Source organism: Pleurodeles waltl, chromosome 12 (genome assembly GCF_031143425.1).
Source record: "Pleurodeles waltl isolate 20211129_DDA chromosome 12, aPleWal1.hap1.20221129, whole genome shotgun sequence".
Lineage (NCBI taxonomy): Eukaryota > Metazoa > Chordata > Amphibia > Caudata > Salamandridae > Pleurodeles > Pleurodeles waltl.
The window spans coordinates 699,790,655-699,803,489 of NC_090451.1; positions in this window are offsets into that span (position 1 = coordinate 699,790,655).

Here is a 12,835-nt window from a genome sequence, read left to right on the forward strand (position 1 = left end):
GCTGCTTGACCAGCACAGACAGAGGAAGGCAGAACAAAGGATTACCTTTGGGAGACAACATCTCCATTGGGAAATAGGTGTTACATGGCTTGGGAGGGGTAGCCTCCCCAAGCCACTGGTATGCTTTGAACGGTACATTTGGTGCCCTCCTTGCATAAACTAGTCTGCACCGGTTCAGGGACCTCCAGTCCCTGCTCTGTCACGAAACTGGACAATGGAAAGGGGAGTGACCACTCCCCTGTCCATCACCACTCCAGGGGTGGGGTCCAGAGCTCCTCCAGAGTGTCCCTTGATTCTGCCATCTTGAATCCAAGGTGGGCAGAGGCCTCTAAGAGCATCTGAGTGGCCAGGTCAGACAGGTGAGATCACAGCCCACTCCTGATAGATGGTCATCAGGCTAGGTGACCAATCCCCCTTCCAGGGCTATTTAGAGTCTCCCTCTCGGATGGGTCCTCAGATTCGACTTGCATGATTCCAGCAGGACTCCTCTGCAATGTCTTCTTTGACTTCTGGCCACTGGAACAGCAACTGGACTTCACAGGAACCTACAATCTCCAGTTCCAGTAATGACTTCTCCTGCAACATTGTTTCTCCAGCTCCTTCCAGCAACTGCAACATTTACCCGGCTGTGCATCCTCTGAGAGCGGTAAGTCTTCAGTCTGCATGGGAAGGAAGAAAGATTCTCCCTTGGAGAGAAGGAGTCACTCCCCTGCATCCGCAGGCACCAGCTGCAACGACGGCAACACAAAAGGATGATGGGCGGAGTGCTGAACAAATCAAACACTCACCCCAAGTCACAGATCTGGGTTTAATCCATCGTTCTTTTGCTCGCCATGCCACCTCAGTTTGGACCCAGCCGTATGTAAATCAGTCTTGACCCTGTCCCTCATGGGAACAGTCCAGCCCGAACTGCCAAGCCAGGTCCTCACTGGACCGGAAACAAGCATCCTGGGACCGGTTTCAGGGTTTCCCCCTTCATCAACCAGGCTAGCTTGAATCCAGTGGCACAGTGGGCAAGGGACGCACGTCTGGGCATACCCTTCCCACTTAGGGCAACTTTAGCAAAACAAAAGAATGATGTTTTTTTTGTTCTTTTTGCATTTGTGGCCCCAAGTGGGAAGGGTATGCCCAGACATGGGTCCCGTGCTCCCCATGCCACTGGAATCAAGCTAGTCTAACTGATAAAGGGTGATACCCTGAAACCGGTCCTAGGATGCTTGTTTCCAGTCCAGGGAGGACCTGGCTTGGCAGTTCGGGCTGGACTGTTTCCATGGGGGACAGGGTCAAGACTGATTTGCATATGGCTGGGTCCAAACTGGAGCGGCATGGGTAGCAAAAAAATGATGGATTTAGGCCCAGATCTCTGAACCGGGGGTGAATGTTTGACATTGTTCACCATTCCATCCATCACTTGTTCTTTTTGCACCAACTGCAACGACGGCCAGCTGCATGAATCTCCTCTCATCCTGAGATGTGTGGATCCTGCATCACAGGTGGTGATGTGGAGTGGTCAGCTTGGTCCTCTCTACCAGCTATCCAGCTTTGGTGAAGGTAAGCCCTTGCCTTCCCAGGTACACAGTACCTCCGTGCACCAGGTGTCTTGCAGCTACCACAGCTTGTTGGCATCTCTTCCAAGGGATCTTCAGGCCCCCTATAGACCCCAGACCCCTTCCCTGTGACACACAGCGCTCTGCACACTTCTACGGTGTGGGGCCCTTCTTCAGCTGTGCTGCGTGAGCCTCTCTGTGACTCCTGGGCTCCTTCCCTGTGGGTCTTCTGTGGAGGCTGCTGTTTCTTCTGTGGACTCTCTGCCTTGCTGAGGGTCCACTGAGACAACCCCCCACGGGTTGAATGTTCCTAAACCTTGCTGGTCCCCGGCAACCCCACATATCATCTGCTGTGACTCTTGCCTTCGTCAAGGCTTGCTGCTGGCTTTTCCATGCCACAGACAGACTGCAATCTTCCTTCCGACGTGGGACTTCGTGTGCATCCTCCGGAAACTCTTCACTGACTCCAGGGCTGCATTCCTGACCGTCTTTGCTCCACTGACGACTATCTCCTGCAACCACCGACTGGTGGGAAGTGGCTACTGCCACGACCAGACACTTCCGCAAGATCTGGACTTGGTCCCCTTCTCCTTCAGGTCTTCCCCTTCAGGAATCCACCATTGGTTTCTTGCAGTCTTGTCTCGGTGTTGCATTATCCTTATTTTCAGTCCTTTTGGTAGTTTGGGGAAAATCCAGTAACAATTCTCCTTTCTTCCTGGTCGCTGGGTGGGGGGGGCACTCCGGTACTTACCTTAGGAGTTTCCTGAGTTCTCCAGCTCCCCTCTACTGATTCCACCTCCTAAGGTGGGGACCGGCATTCGCATTCCACTTTCTTAATATATGGTTTGGTCCCCCCCAGGCCTTCATTATTGCCTATTGCATTTTGCTGTTTTCCATTGCTTTTTATGCTTAATTCTGATAACTACTGTATATACAATAGTGTGTTTACTTACCTCCTATTTGAGAATTGCCTATCTAGTAATTTAGTATTTGTGTCACTAAAATAAAGTACCTTTATTTTTGTAACACTGTGTGGTTCTTTCATGTGTGTAAGTGCTGTGTGAATACAGTAGTATTGCATGAGCTTTGCGTGTCTCCTAGAGAAGCCTTGGCTGCTCATCCACAGCTGCCTCTAGAGCCTGGCTTCTAGACGCTGCCTACACTTCACTAATAAGAGGATACCTGGATCATAGATACTCACCACACACCAGCCCAGCTTCCTACAGATGCACTGCATTATTTTCTTCCATTCTGTTTTCATGTGGACATGCCCTCTTGGGGCTGACTATATGGGTCCTCTAGGGGCTGTCTGAGCATTACAGCCCAAATACTACAATATTTGTGGCACTCAGTCGTACCATAATGCTTTGCATGGCATTTTTTTTCACAATATATTTGCTCATAACTTATCCTCTGGTGGTCGTAGGACAATGGGACCACCTCCAAAACGTTCACCACAACCTGCCCTTTCTGTTTAGATCATCACAGGTTCCCCACATTATGTTAGAGGGGAATACCAAAATAATAACACCTCCCACTATGTATTATCTTTTTAAAACGCTTTTCATGGCTGGAAGTTTTGTTTTATATCCCAGAGTAATTCGTTCTTTAGGGTTTTGTTTGTTATGTCATTCATGTAGATATGCTAGCTTTGAGAATATATAATGTACTATGTTTGCTAGGGGCTAAATATAGTGGTGCATAGCATTATTTTTTGTCTTTCTTTTTCCATGTTATTATGTTTTCTATGGGCCAACTATATGTTTACATGACCATGTTTCTTACAAATGATACTTTTATTGTTGTGTTCTCTAGGGGATGTTCTGGGCATTAGTCAACAAACTACAATATTCGCTGTACTCAGTTGTCCCAAAATGCTCTGTAGGCCATTCTTTTCCAAAAAATGTTTGCTGTTAACTCTGCTTGTGGTGGTCCTAGGACAATGGGACCACTTAAAAACGTTCACCACAACCTGCTCTTTCTATTTAGATCTTCCTCGGGTCCCCCCGCTAGGTTAGTAGAGATCCAAAAATAATAACCTCTCCCACCATTCAGTGGCTTTTTAACTTCTTTTATGATTGCAATTTTTGTTTTATAACTGAGTGTATTTTTTTTAGGGATTCTGTTTATAATATCATTGTAGTAGGTGTGCTAGATCTGAAAATATATAGGTGGTCATTACAACCCTGGCGGACGGTGTTAAAGCGGCGGTAAGACCACCAACAGGCCGGTGGAAAAAAAATTGCAATTACGACCGTGGCGGAAACCGCCAACAAAGACAGCCACTTTAACACTCCGACCGCCACGGCGGTACAAACAAACAACGCGGTGGTCACCGCCAACAGACAGGCGGGAGACAATGTACCGCCCACACTATTATGACAGGCCAATCCGCCACCTTTTCCTGGGCAGATTCACAGCGGATAAAAACACGGCGGAAACAGGAATTTCAAAGCAAAAACACACACCTCTACACACCCCACGAGGAACGAGGACACCATGGACAGGAACTCCAAATTCTACCTGCAATAGTCTTCCTGCTCCTCTACCAGGAGCACGAACGCCGGCGGCGAAGACCACAGTGAGTACTGCACCTACGACACAGGGGAGGGGGAAGGGAAAAAACAGAGACACACACACGCAACACCCCCACCCACACCCTCACCCACTACAACACACACACTAATACAGCATGATACATTACAGTTACACCCCCAAGTCCCCCGGGAGAATGCAAAGACAAAAGGAAATGAGTGTAACCATTGTAATATATTAAAATCCAGTACTCAAACATATATATACACTATAAACAAATATATACACCAATAATACAAGTCCAGGTATTGCACCATTTATAGTCCTTGGACCACTGGGCCCAAAATGCATGGGCGAGGCCCACACTCGATACCCAATCAAAACAGAGAGAACACTGCAGGGGCATCAGATAGAAATACAACAGGCACCTCAGGGGGAAGGGAAGGGGGGCACCTCAGCCGGATGAGTGCACAACGCCAGATCCACGAGGGGGCTCAATACCCACTGTTCAATCCTGGGGAGTGCAAAGCCACAGTCTCTCAAGTCTCTACAGTGGGTGGGTTGCCCACTGCCATATCCTGGGGAGTGCAAAGCCACAGTCACTCAAGTCTCTACAGTGGGTGGGTTGCCGCCATATCCTGGGGAGTGCAAAGCCACAGTCTCTCAAGTCTCTACAGTGGGTGGGTTGCCCACTGCTGCATCCTGGGGAGTGCAAAGCCACAGTCTCTCAAGTCTCTACAGTGGGTGGGTTGCCCACTGCCATATCCTGGGGAGTGCAAAGCCACAGTCTCTCAAGTCTCTACAGTGGGTGGGTTGCCCACTGCTGCATCCTGGGGAGTGCAAAGCCACAGTCTCTCAAGTCCCTACAGTGGGTGGGCTGCCCACTGCTGCATCCTGGGGAGTGCTAAGCAACAGTCTCTCAAGTGGATAACAGTCTCCACTGGTTCTGGAGGGGGACTGGTGCCCAGAGTGCTTCATCCTGTGAAGGACAGAGGTAGTGGATGCATGCCTCCACTGGTTTAGGAGGGGGACTGGTGCCCAGAGTGCATCACTCACCCCGTGACGGACCCAGTTGCGTCAGTGCCCCTGCCGCTCATGGGCTAGCAGTGCTTGATTTGGCGGCGCCCTGTTCAGCAGTGCTTGATTTGGCGCTGCCCTGTTCAGCAGTACGTGATTTGGCGGTGCCTTGTTCAGCGTTGCTTGAGTTGGCGGTGCCCTGTTCAGCGGTGCTTGAGTTGGCGGTGCCTGTTCAGCGGTGCTTGATTTGGTGGTGCCCTGTTCAGCGGTGCTTGAGTTGGCGGTGCCCTGTTCAGCGGTGCTTGAGTTGGCGGTGCCCTGTTCAGCGGTGCTTGATTTGGCGGTGCCCGGCCCAGCGGTGCTTGTGCTGGCGGTCCTTCGTGGCCCAGCGTGGCTTGTGCTGGCGGTCCTTCATGGCCCAGCGGGGCTTGTGCTGGTGGTCCTTCATGGCCCAGCGGGGCTTGTGCTGGCGGTCCTTCATGGCCCAGCGGGGCTTGTGCTGGTGGTGGCCTCCTGGGCAGTTGGGCTTGTGCTGGCGGTTCTTCATGGCCCAGCGGGGCTTGTGCTGGTGGTGGCCTCCTGGGCAGCTGGGCTGGGGCTGGCGGGCCCTCCTGGGCAGCTGGGCTGGGGCTGGCGGGCCCCTGCTGGGCAGCTGGACTGGGGCTGGCGGGGCCCTCTTGGGCAGCTGGGCTGGCGGTGGCCTCCTGGGCAGCGGGGATGATGGCGGTCTTCTCCGCCGTGCAGCTCTTCCCAGACTTCCCAGGTTTCTTGTGGCCATTCCCCACCTTGGAAGGTGTAACAGCTGAGTCCACACTCCCACCGGGACCCCTGGGAGCAGCTTTGGTGGCTGGAGTCTTCCCCCTCTCCCGCCGGGCACTGGCCAACTTCTGATGCTTCACAGGGGGGGGACTGGCTGTGCTGTGGCTCCGTGCAACACTGGCTGTCCTGGTGGCCGGTGCACTCCACATACCTGTGACAACAGGCACCACTGGTCCCGTAGATGTTGTGGCTGAGGTGCTACTTCGGGACCTATTAGATGGACGGGAGGTGTGGGAAAAAGGTCAAGGCTGGACAGGAAAAGTTTTTGGGAGACACTGGGACGGGTAGCTGGAGGGGGTTTGGGAGTGGAGGAAGAAGTAGTGGTTGTAGGAGGTGTACGTTTGGTGACTTTGGGTGCAGGTGCATGCGCTGGAGGCTGTCGTGAGGTGGATGGCTGTTGGGTGGGTGTGTGCCTGCGTTTGTGTATCTTGGGAGGGGGTGTCACAGACACACTGGGAGAGGACACAGGGGACGTGTGAATGGTAGTGGGGGTGGTGAGTGCACGTGAGCGGGGTCTGCTGGTGGATGTGCTGGTGAGGGACGTAGTGGCTGTAGAGGTAGTGCATGCAGGTGTGAGAGTAGACGAGACTGGGAGGGAGGAGGGAGATGACGAGGAGGGGGACACAGTGGAGGCAGTGGATGTTGGTGTGCCTGCATGTGTGTGTTGCTAGCGTGAGTGCCTGTGGGATGTGTGGTGCTTATGTTTGCCTGAGCTTCCCTTGTGTGGTGAGGTGTGTGCAGGCTGGTCTGATGGTGTGCTTGGGATAGGCAGAGGTACAGGCGATTGGGTCTGGGTGGAGGAAGTTGGAGGGGGGAGGCTAGAGACTGAGACAATGGCTGCCATCAGTGCTGAGGCCAGAGTTTGAAAAGCTCGGTGAAGGGCCGCCTGACCAGAATGAATGCCCTCCAGGCATGCATTAATTTGTTGCAACTGCCTTTCTAAACCCTGGATGGCATTCAAAATGGTAGACTGCCCAACAGTGAGGGACCTGATGAGGTCAATGGCCTCCTCACTGAGGGCAGCAGGGGTGACTGGGGCAGGGCCTGAGGTGCCTGGGGCAAAGGTGATGCCCACCCTCCTGGGTGAGAGGGAACGGGGCGAAGGCTGAGGGGCTGCTGGGAGGGCGGTGCTGGTAGGGGGTGTGGCGGCTGTACCTTTAGATGCGGGGGGCACAGATGTTGCTGCCACCACAAGGGAGCTCCCATCAGAGGACGAGTCCGTGTCGCTGGTGTCAGCTCCTGTCCCCGCCGTGGAGCTCCCCTCGCCCTCTGTCCCACTGGTGAATTCCGACTCTGTAGTCTCACCCTCCAGGGCCATGTGGGATGCAGCTCCCTCGTGCTCCGGTGCCACTGCTCCTCCGCCTGATGATGCTAAAGCACACAAGAACAGGAAGACCAAAAAAGGGGGGGGAGACAGAAGAAAGACATGTTGAGTGCATGGATTACCGCTACCGTTGGCGGACAAGACAGACACAGAGGCTCCCTGCACTACGCTGCGCTCTTGGGCTCCACAGTGCAATTCCTGGGAAATGGCATACAAGGCTATGGACGACATCTGCACACATAGATGACACAGGGTCATGAATAGCTGTACTTGGCACTCTACAGGGGTGGGGTGGAGGGCCACAGGGCCATGCCTTACGGAGGGGCCTCGCCTACAGAACTCGCCCTGGCCTAGGGAAACCCACAGCCCTCCTCCCCCACCCAGACAACTCCACTGCGCGCAAAGTCAGCTGAATGAGAGTGTACTCACCCCCTTGTGTCTGCTGTGATGCCCTCAAGCGCCCATCCAACTCTGGGTAGGCCACCGCCAGGATCCTGAACATCAGGGTTCAACGGGCACCCCTCCCACGTTGGGAGGCCATCGCCAGCTGAGCCTCCGCCGTCTTCTTGCTCCAGCGGCGAATGTCCTCCCATCTTTTCCGGCAGTGGGTGCTCCGTCTGTGGTAGACCCCCAGGGTCCGGACGTCCTTGGCGATGGCACGTCAAATATCTTTCTTCTCGTGGACGCTGACCTACATGAAATATACAGGGGAAGAAGAGAAGTAATTACCAACTGCACCGTCAAAGTTAGTGGCCCCCATCCCTACCTTTGCCATGTGGCACATGCACTCACCGTCTTACATGCACGCAGCACTCTGCCCCCTTCCTTCTTACATCCAGCCCTCTCCACACAGGCATAGCCCATACAACATGCTCCCTGTGTACTTACCTGTTTGTCTGGAGGACCGTAGAGTAGCGTGTACTGGGGGAGGACCCCATCAACAAGCTTCTCCAACTCCTCTGATGTGAAGGCAGGGGCCCTTTCCCCAGACGCACGAGCCATTGTCTCTTCCAGACTGAGGTCACAGCAGCACTTGCAGTGTAGGTTCTCTCTTGTCGAAGATCAGGTATCAAGTGATTGAAGTGATAGAAAATGGCGGTCACGTCCGCGGCAGTGCGTACCATCACCGACGGCGTACATCGTCATTGGCTCCTGGGACCCATAGGGTCCAATGTTAACCAATGCAGAATTGCGCCGCGGTCTCCGACCGCCTACTGCGACAGTGTACACCAGCGCAATTACCTCACATCCCATTGTCCCACTTTAGAGGTCAGGCAGCCGCCATTTCAGGGGCCCACATGGCCTCATTTTCAACTGCGTCACACATACCTAGGCCTAGCCTCAACACACATACAGGCCACATTTTGTGTATGATTGGTGTTCTGGGTAAACTGTGGGTACGTACCTCTGAGTTGTTTGACTCTGTGCTCGCTGTTGTCCTTCATAGGCACCGTCCACTGGGACATGTGAGGAGATGGCGGCATCCTCCGGTGTACCAAACGTTGGTGGACCTGTCGACAATGGAGGAGCGACATTTGATAATCACCTACAGGTTTGACCGTGCCACAATCCAGGAACTGTGTACCCAGTTGGAGCCAGACCTGATGTCAGCAATCCGCCATCCCACAGGAATCCCCCCTCAAGTGCAGGTGCTGTCAGTGCTCCATTTCCTTGCAAGTGGGTCATTTCAAACAACAGTGGCCATGGCATCAGGGATGTCCCAGCCTATGTTTTCTAACGTGTTGTCCAGAGTGTTGTCTGCCCTTCTGAAACAAATGAGGAGCTACATCGTTTTCCCTCAGGTGGAGGATTTGCCTACAGTGAAAGGTGATTTCTAAACCCTGGGACATATCCCCAACATCATAGGTGCCATTGATGGGACCCATGTGTCTTTGGTCCCCCCACAGGAGTGAACAGGTGTACAGAAACCGGAAGAGTTATCATTCCATGAATGTACAGATGGTATGTTTGGCCGACCAGTACATCTCCCATGTGAATGCCATGTTCCCTGGCTCAGTGCATGACGCCTACATCCTGCGGAATAGCAGCATCCCTTATGTGATGGGTCAACTCCAGAGGCACCGTGTGTGGCTATTAGGTGAGCCCCTGGAAGCAAGACAGTGGAAATGGTTGTCTGGGGTTATCCCTACAGGTTAGCGTGTGTCTAACAGTTGTCCCTCGCCATTTGCAGGTGACTCTGGGTACCCCAACCTGTCATGGCTACTGACCCCAGTGAGGAATCCCAGGACCAGGGCAGAGGAACGCTACAATGAGGCCCATGGGCGAACTAGGAGGGTGATCGAGCGGACCTTCGGCCTCCTGAAGGCCAGGTTCAGGTGCCTCCACATGACAGGTGGATCCCTATTCTACTCACCAAAGAAGGTGTGCCAGATCATCGTGGCCTGCTGTATCCTTCACAACTTGGCTTTGCGATGACAGGTGCCTTTTCTGCAGGAGGATGGTCCAGATGTTGGTGTTGTGGCAGCTGTGGAGCCTGTGGACAGTGATGAGGATGAAGCAGAGGAAGAAGACATGCAGAACAGGGACTCAGTGATCCTGCAATATTTCCAGTGAAACACAGGTGAGAATACATTCCTGCCTACTACATGTACTTTTACACTACTATCTCTATCCTGTCTGTTGTTTTCACCCAGTGTATGGTCACTGAGTTGTCACTTTCCCTTACGGTTTCACAGGTGTGGGTCCCAGCGTGAGTCATCTGCTTAGATTCCTCATGGACTAGAGCTGTGTGGCATAGGTATGTTCACATTACTATTTCAAGAACATTTTGACACTGTAATTGCAAATACACTATTTCGAAATCACAGACAGACTCGAGATCTTATTGTGCTTTAGGTGTGTTTATTTTAATGCAAAATATTGGAGGGGGAAGTTAAATGGTGAGGGGTGATGGCGGAGGAGTGTCCATGGCTGATTCCAGTCTATTAGGCTCACAGGTGCATTGCCCATATGGGCATAGGAAGTGGAGCTGGGGCAGTTTAATTATGGACAAGGTGACAAAGTGGGACAGTAGTATGACAATCAGGGTGGTCTCATTACTTGGCGGGGGTCTTGGCATCGTTCTCTGTCTTGTTCCTGGATCTCATGGACCGTTTGCGGGGTGGTTCTTCCTCTCCAGGGTTGGGGTGCTGGTGTGGTGGTCCTGTGGCAGGGCGTCCTGTCCACTAGCGCCGGCGGAGGTGGTGGGCAGTTCATCATCCATGCTAGTGTCAGGGGCCCCTTGTTGTGCCACAGTGTCCCTTCTGCTGTTGAGTACTTCCTTCAGCACCCCTACAATGGTGCCCAGGGTGGAGCTGATGGTTCTGAGTTCCTCCCTGAAGCCCATATACTGTTCCTCCTGCAGGCACTGGGTCTCCTGGAACTTGGGCAGTACTGTTGCCATCGTCTCCTGGGAGTGGTGGTATGCTCCCATGATGGAGGAGAGGGCCTCGTGGAGAGTGGGTTCTCTCGGCCTGTCAGCCCCCTGTCACACGGCAGCCCTCCCAGTTCCCCTGTGTTCCTGGGCCTCCGTCCCCTGGACCGCGTGCCCACTGCCACTGCCCCCAGGTCCCTGTTGTTGTTGGGGTGGAGGGTTATCCTGGGTTCCCTGTAGTGGTGGACACACAGCTGATTGACGTGTCCTGGGGACGGAGGTATGGGCCCACTGGGTGGGTGCTGTGCTGGTGTTTCCAGAGGGGGGAAGGTCTGTGGTGGCCTGTGCCTGTGTGAGGGAAACTGACTGTCCAGAGGTCCCCGATGGTCCGGGCTGGTCACCTAGATCCAGTTGGACAGAGCTGCTGTCATCACTGTGGGCTTCTTCTGTGGATGGAGTGGACATGTCTGGACCCTCCTGTCTGGTGATATTGGGTAGGGGTCCTGCAGGGGTGGAAAGGCATGATTATTGCATCTGTGTGTGCCATGGTGTGCAATGGGTGGGTGACCGTGTACCCCAGTGCTGGCATTCCTGTGTGGGAGCTTGTGTGATGATGGTTTAGGGGGGTGTATGGCTATGTGCAGTGTGCATGCTTTAGTGATGGGTGTCCATGCTTTGTTGTTGCATGCAGGGCTTGGTGTTGGGATGGGTGGTTTGTGATATTGGGACATTTGTGAGGAGTTGGTGTGATGGGGGTGAGGGTGGGGGTATGTGATAGCATGCAGGTAGGGTGGGGGATATATTAGTAAAGCTTTGACTTACCAGAGTCCATTCCTCCAGCTACTCCTGCGAGGCCCTCAGGATGTAGAATCGGCAAGACCTGCTCCTCCCATGTTGTTAGTTGTGGGGGAGGAGGTGGGGGTCCGCTGCCAGTCCGCTGAACCGCCAGGTGGTGTCTTGAGACCACAGAACTCACCTTCCCCCGTAGATCGTTCCACCTTTTCCTGATGTCCTCCCGATTTCTTGGGTGTTGTCCCACTTCGTTGACCCTGTCCACTATTCTTCGCCATAGCTCCATCTTCCTTGCAATTGAGGTGTGCTGCACCTGTGATCCGAATAGCTGTGGCTCTACCCGGACGATTTCCTCCACCATGACCCTGAGCTCCTCCTCCGAGAACCTGGGGTGTCTTTGCTGTGCCATGGGGTGGTGTAGGTGATGTGTGGGGTGGAGTGTGTGGTGATAAATGTGGTGATATATAGTGGTGTGTTGTGTGAGGTGCGTGGAAGTTGTGTGGGTGATGGTGTTATGTGCCTGTGGATGCTGTTGTACTTGCTGGTGGTGTCTCTCTCTGGCCTTCTTTCTGTATTTTTGGTCGTAGGGGTTTGTGGGTGATGTGGGTGTGTGTTTTATATTGTAATGGGTGTGTGGAAGTGGTGTGTGTATGTGTCTCAGGTGTGTGTATTTTGAATCGTCCAATGTGGCTGTGTTTTGTAGGAGTGTGTGTATTTTGAGCGCGGCGGTGTGTACCGCCAATGGAATACCGCGGTTGAAAGACCGCCGCGTGGATTCGTGTGTCGTGATAGTGTGGGCGTGTAGGAAGTTGGCTCTGTATGTACTATTTCAAAGTAAGAAATAGCATGCACAGAGTCCAAGGGTTTCCCTTAGACGTAAGATAGTGGCAAAAAGAGATAATTCCAATGCTCTATTTTGTGGTAGTGTGGTCGAGCAGTAGGCTTATGAGAGGAGTAGTGTTAAGCATTTGTTGTACACACACAGGCAATAAATGAGGAACACACACTCAGAGACAATTCCAGGCCAATAGGTTTTTGTATAGAAAAATATATTTTCTTATTTATTTTAAGAACCACAGGTTCAAGATTTACAAGTAATACTTCAAATGAAAGGTATTTCATGTAGGAACTTTAGGAACTTTGAATTAGCAAAATAGCATATACAGTTTTCACATAAATGACATATAGCTATTTTAAAACTAGACAGTGCAATTTTCAACAGTTCCTGGGGGAGGTAAGTGTTTGTTAGTTTTTGCAGGTAAGTAAACCACTTACGGGGTTCAAGTTTGGGTCCAAGGTAGCCCACCGTTGGGGGTTCAGAGCAACTCCAAAGTTACCACACCAGCAGCTCAAACGCATAGGCTTCAATGGAGAAGGGGGTGCCCCGGTTCCAGTCTGCCAGCAGGTAAGTACCCGCGTCTTCGGAAG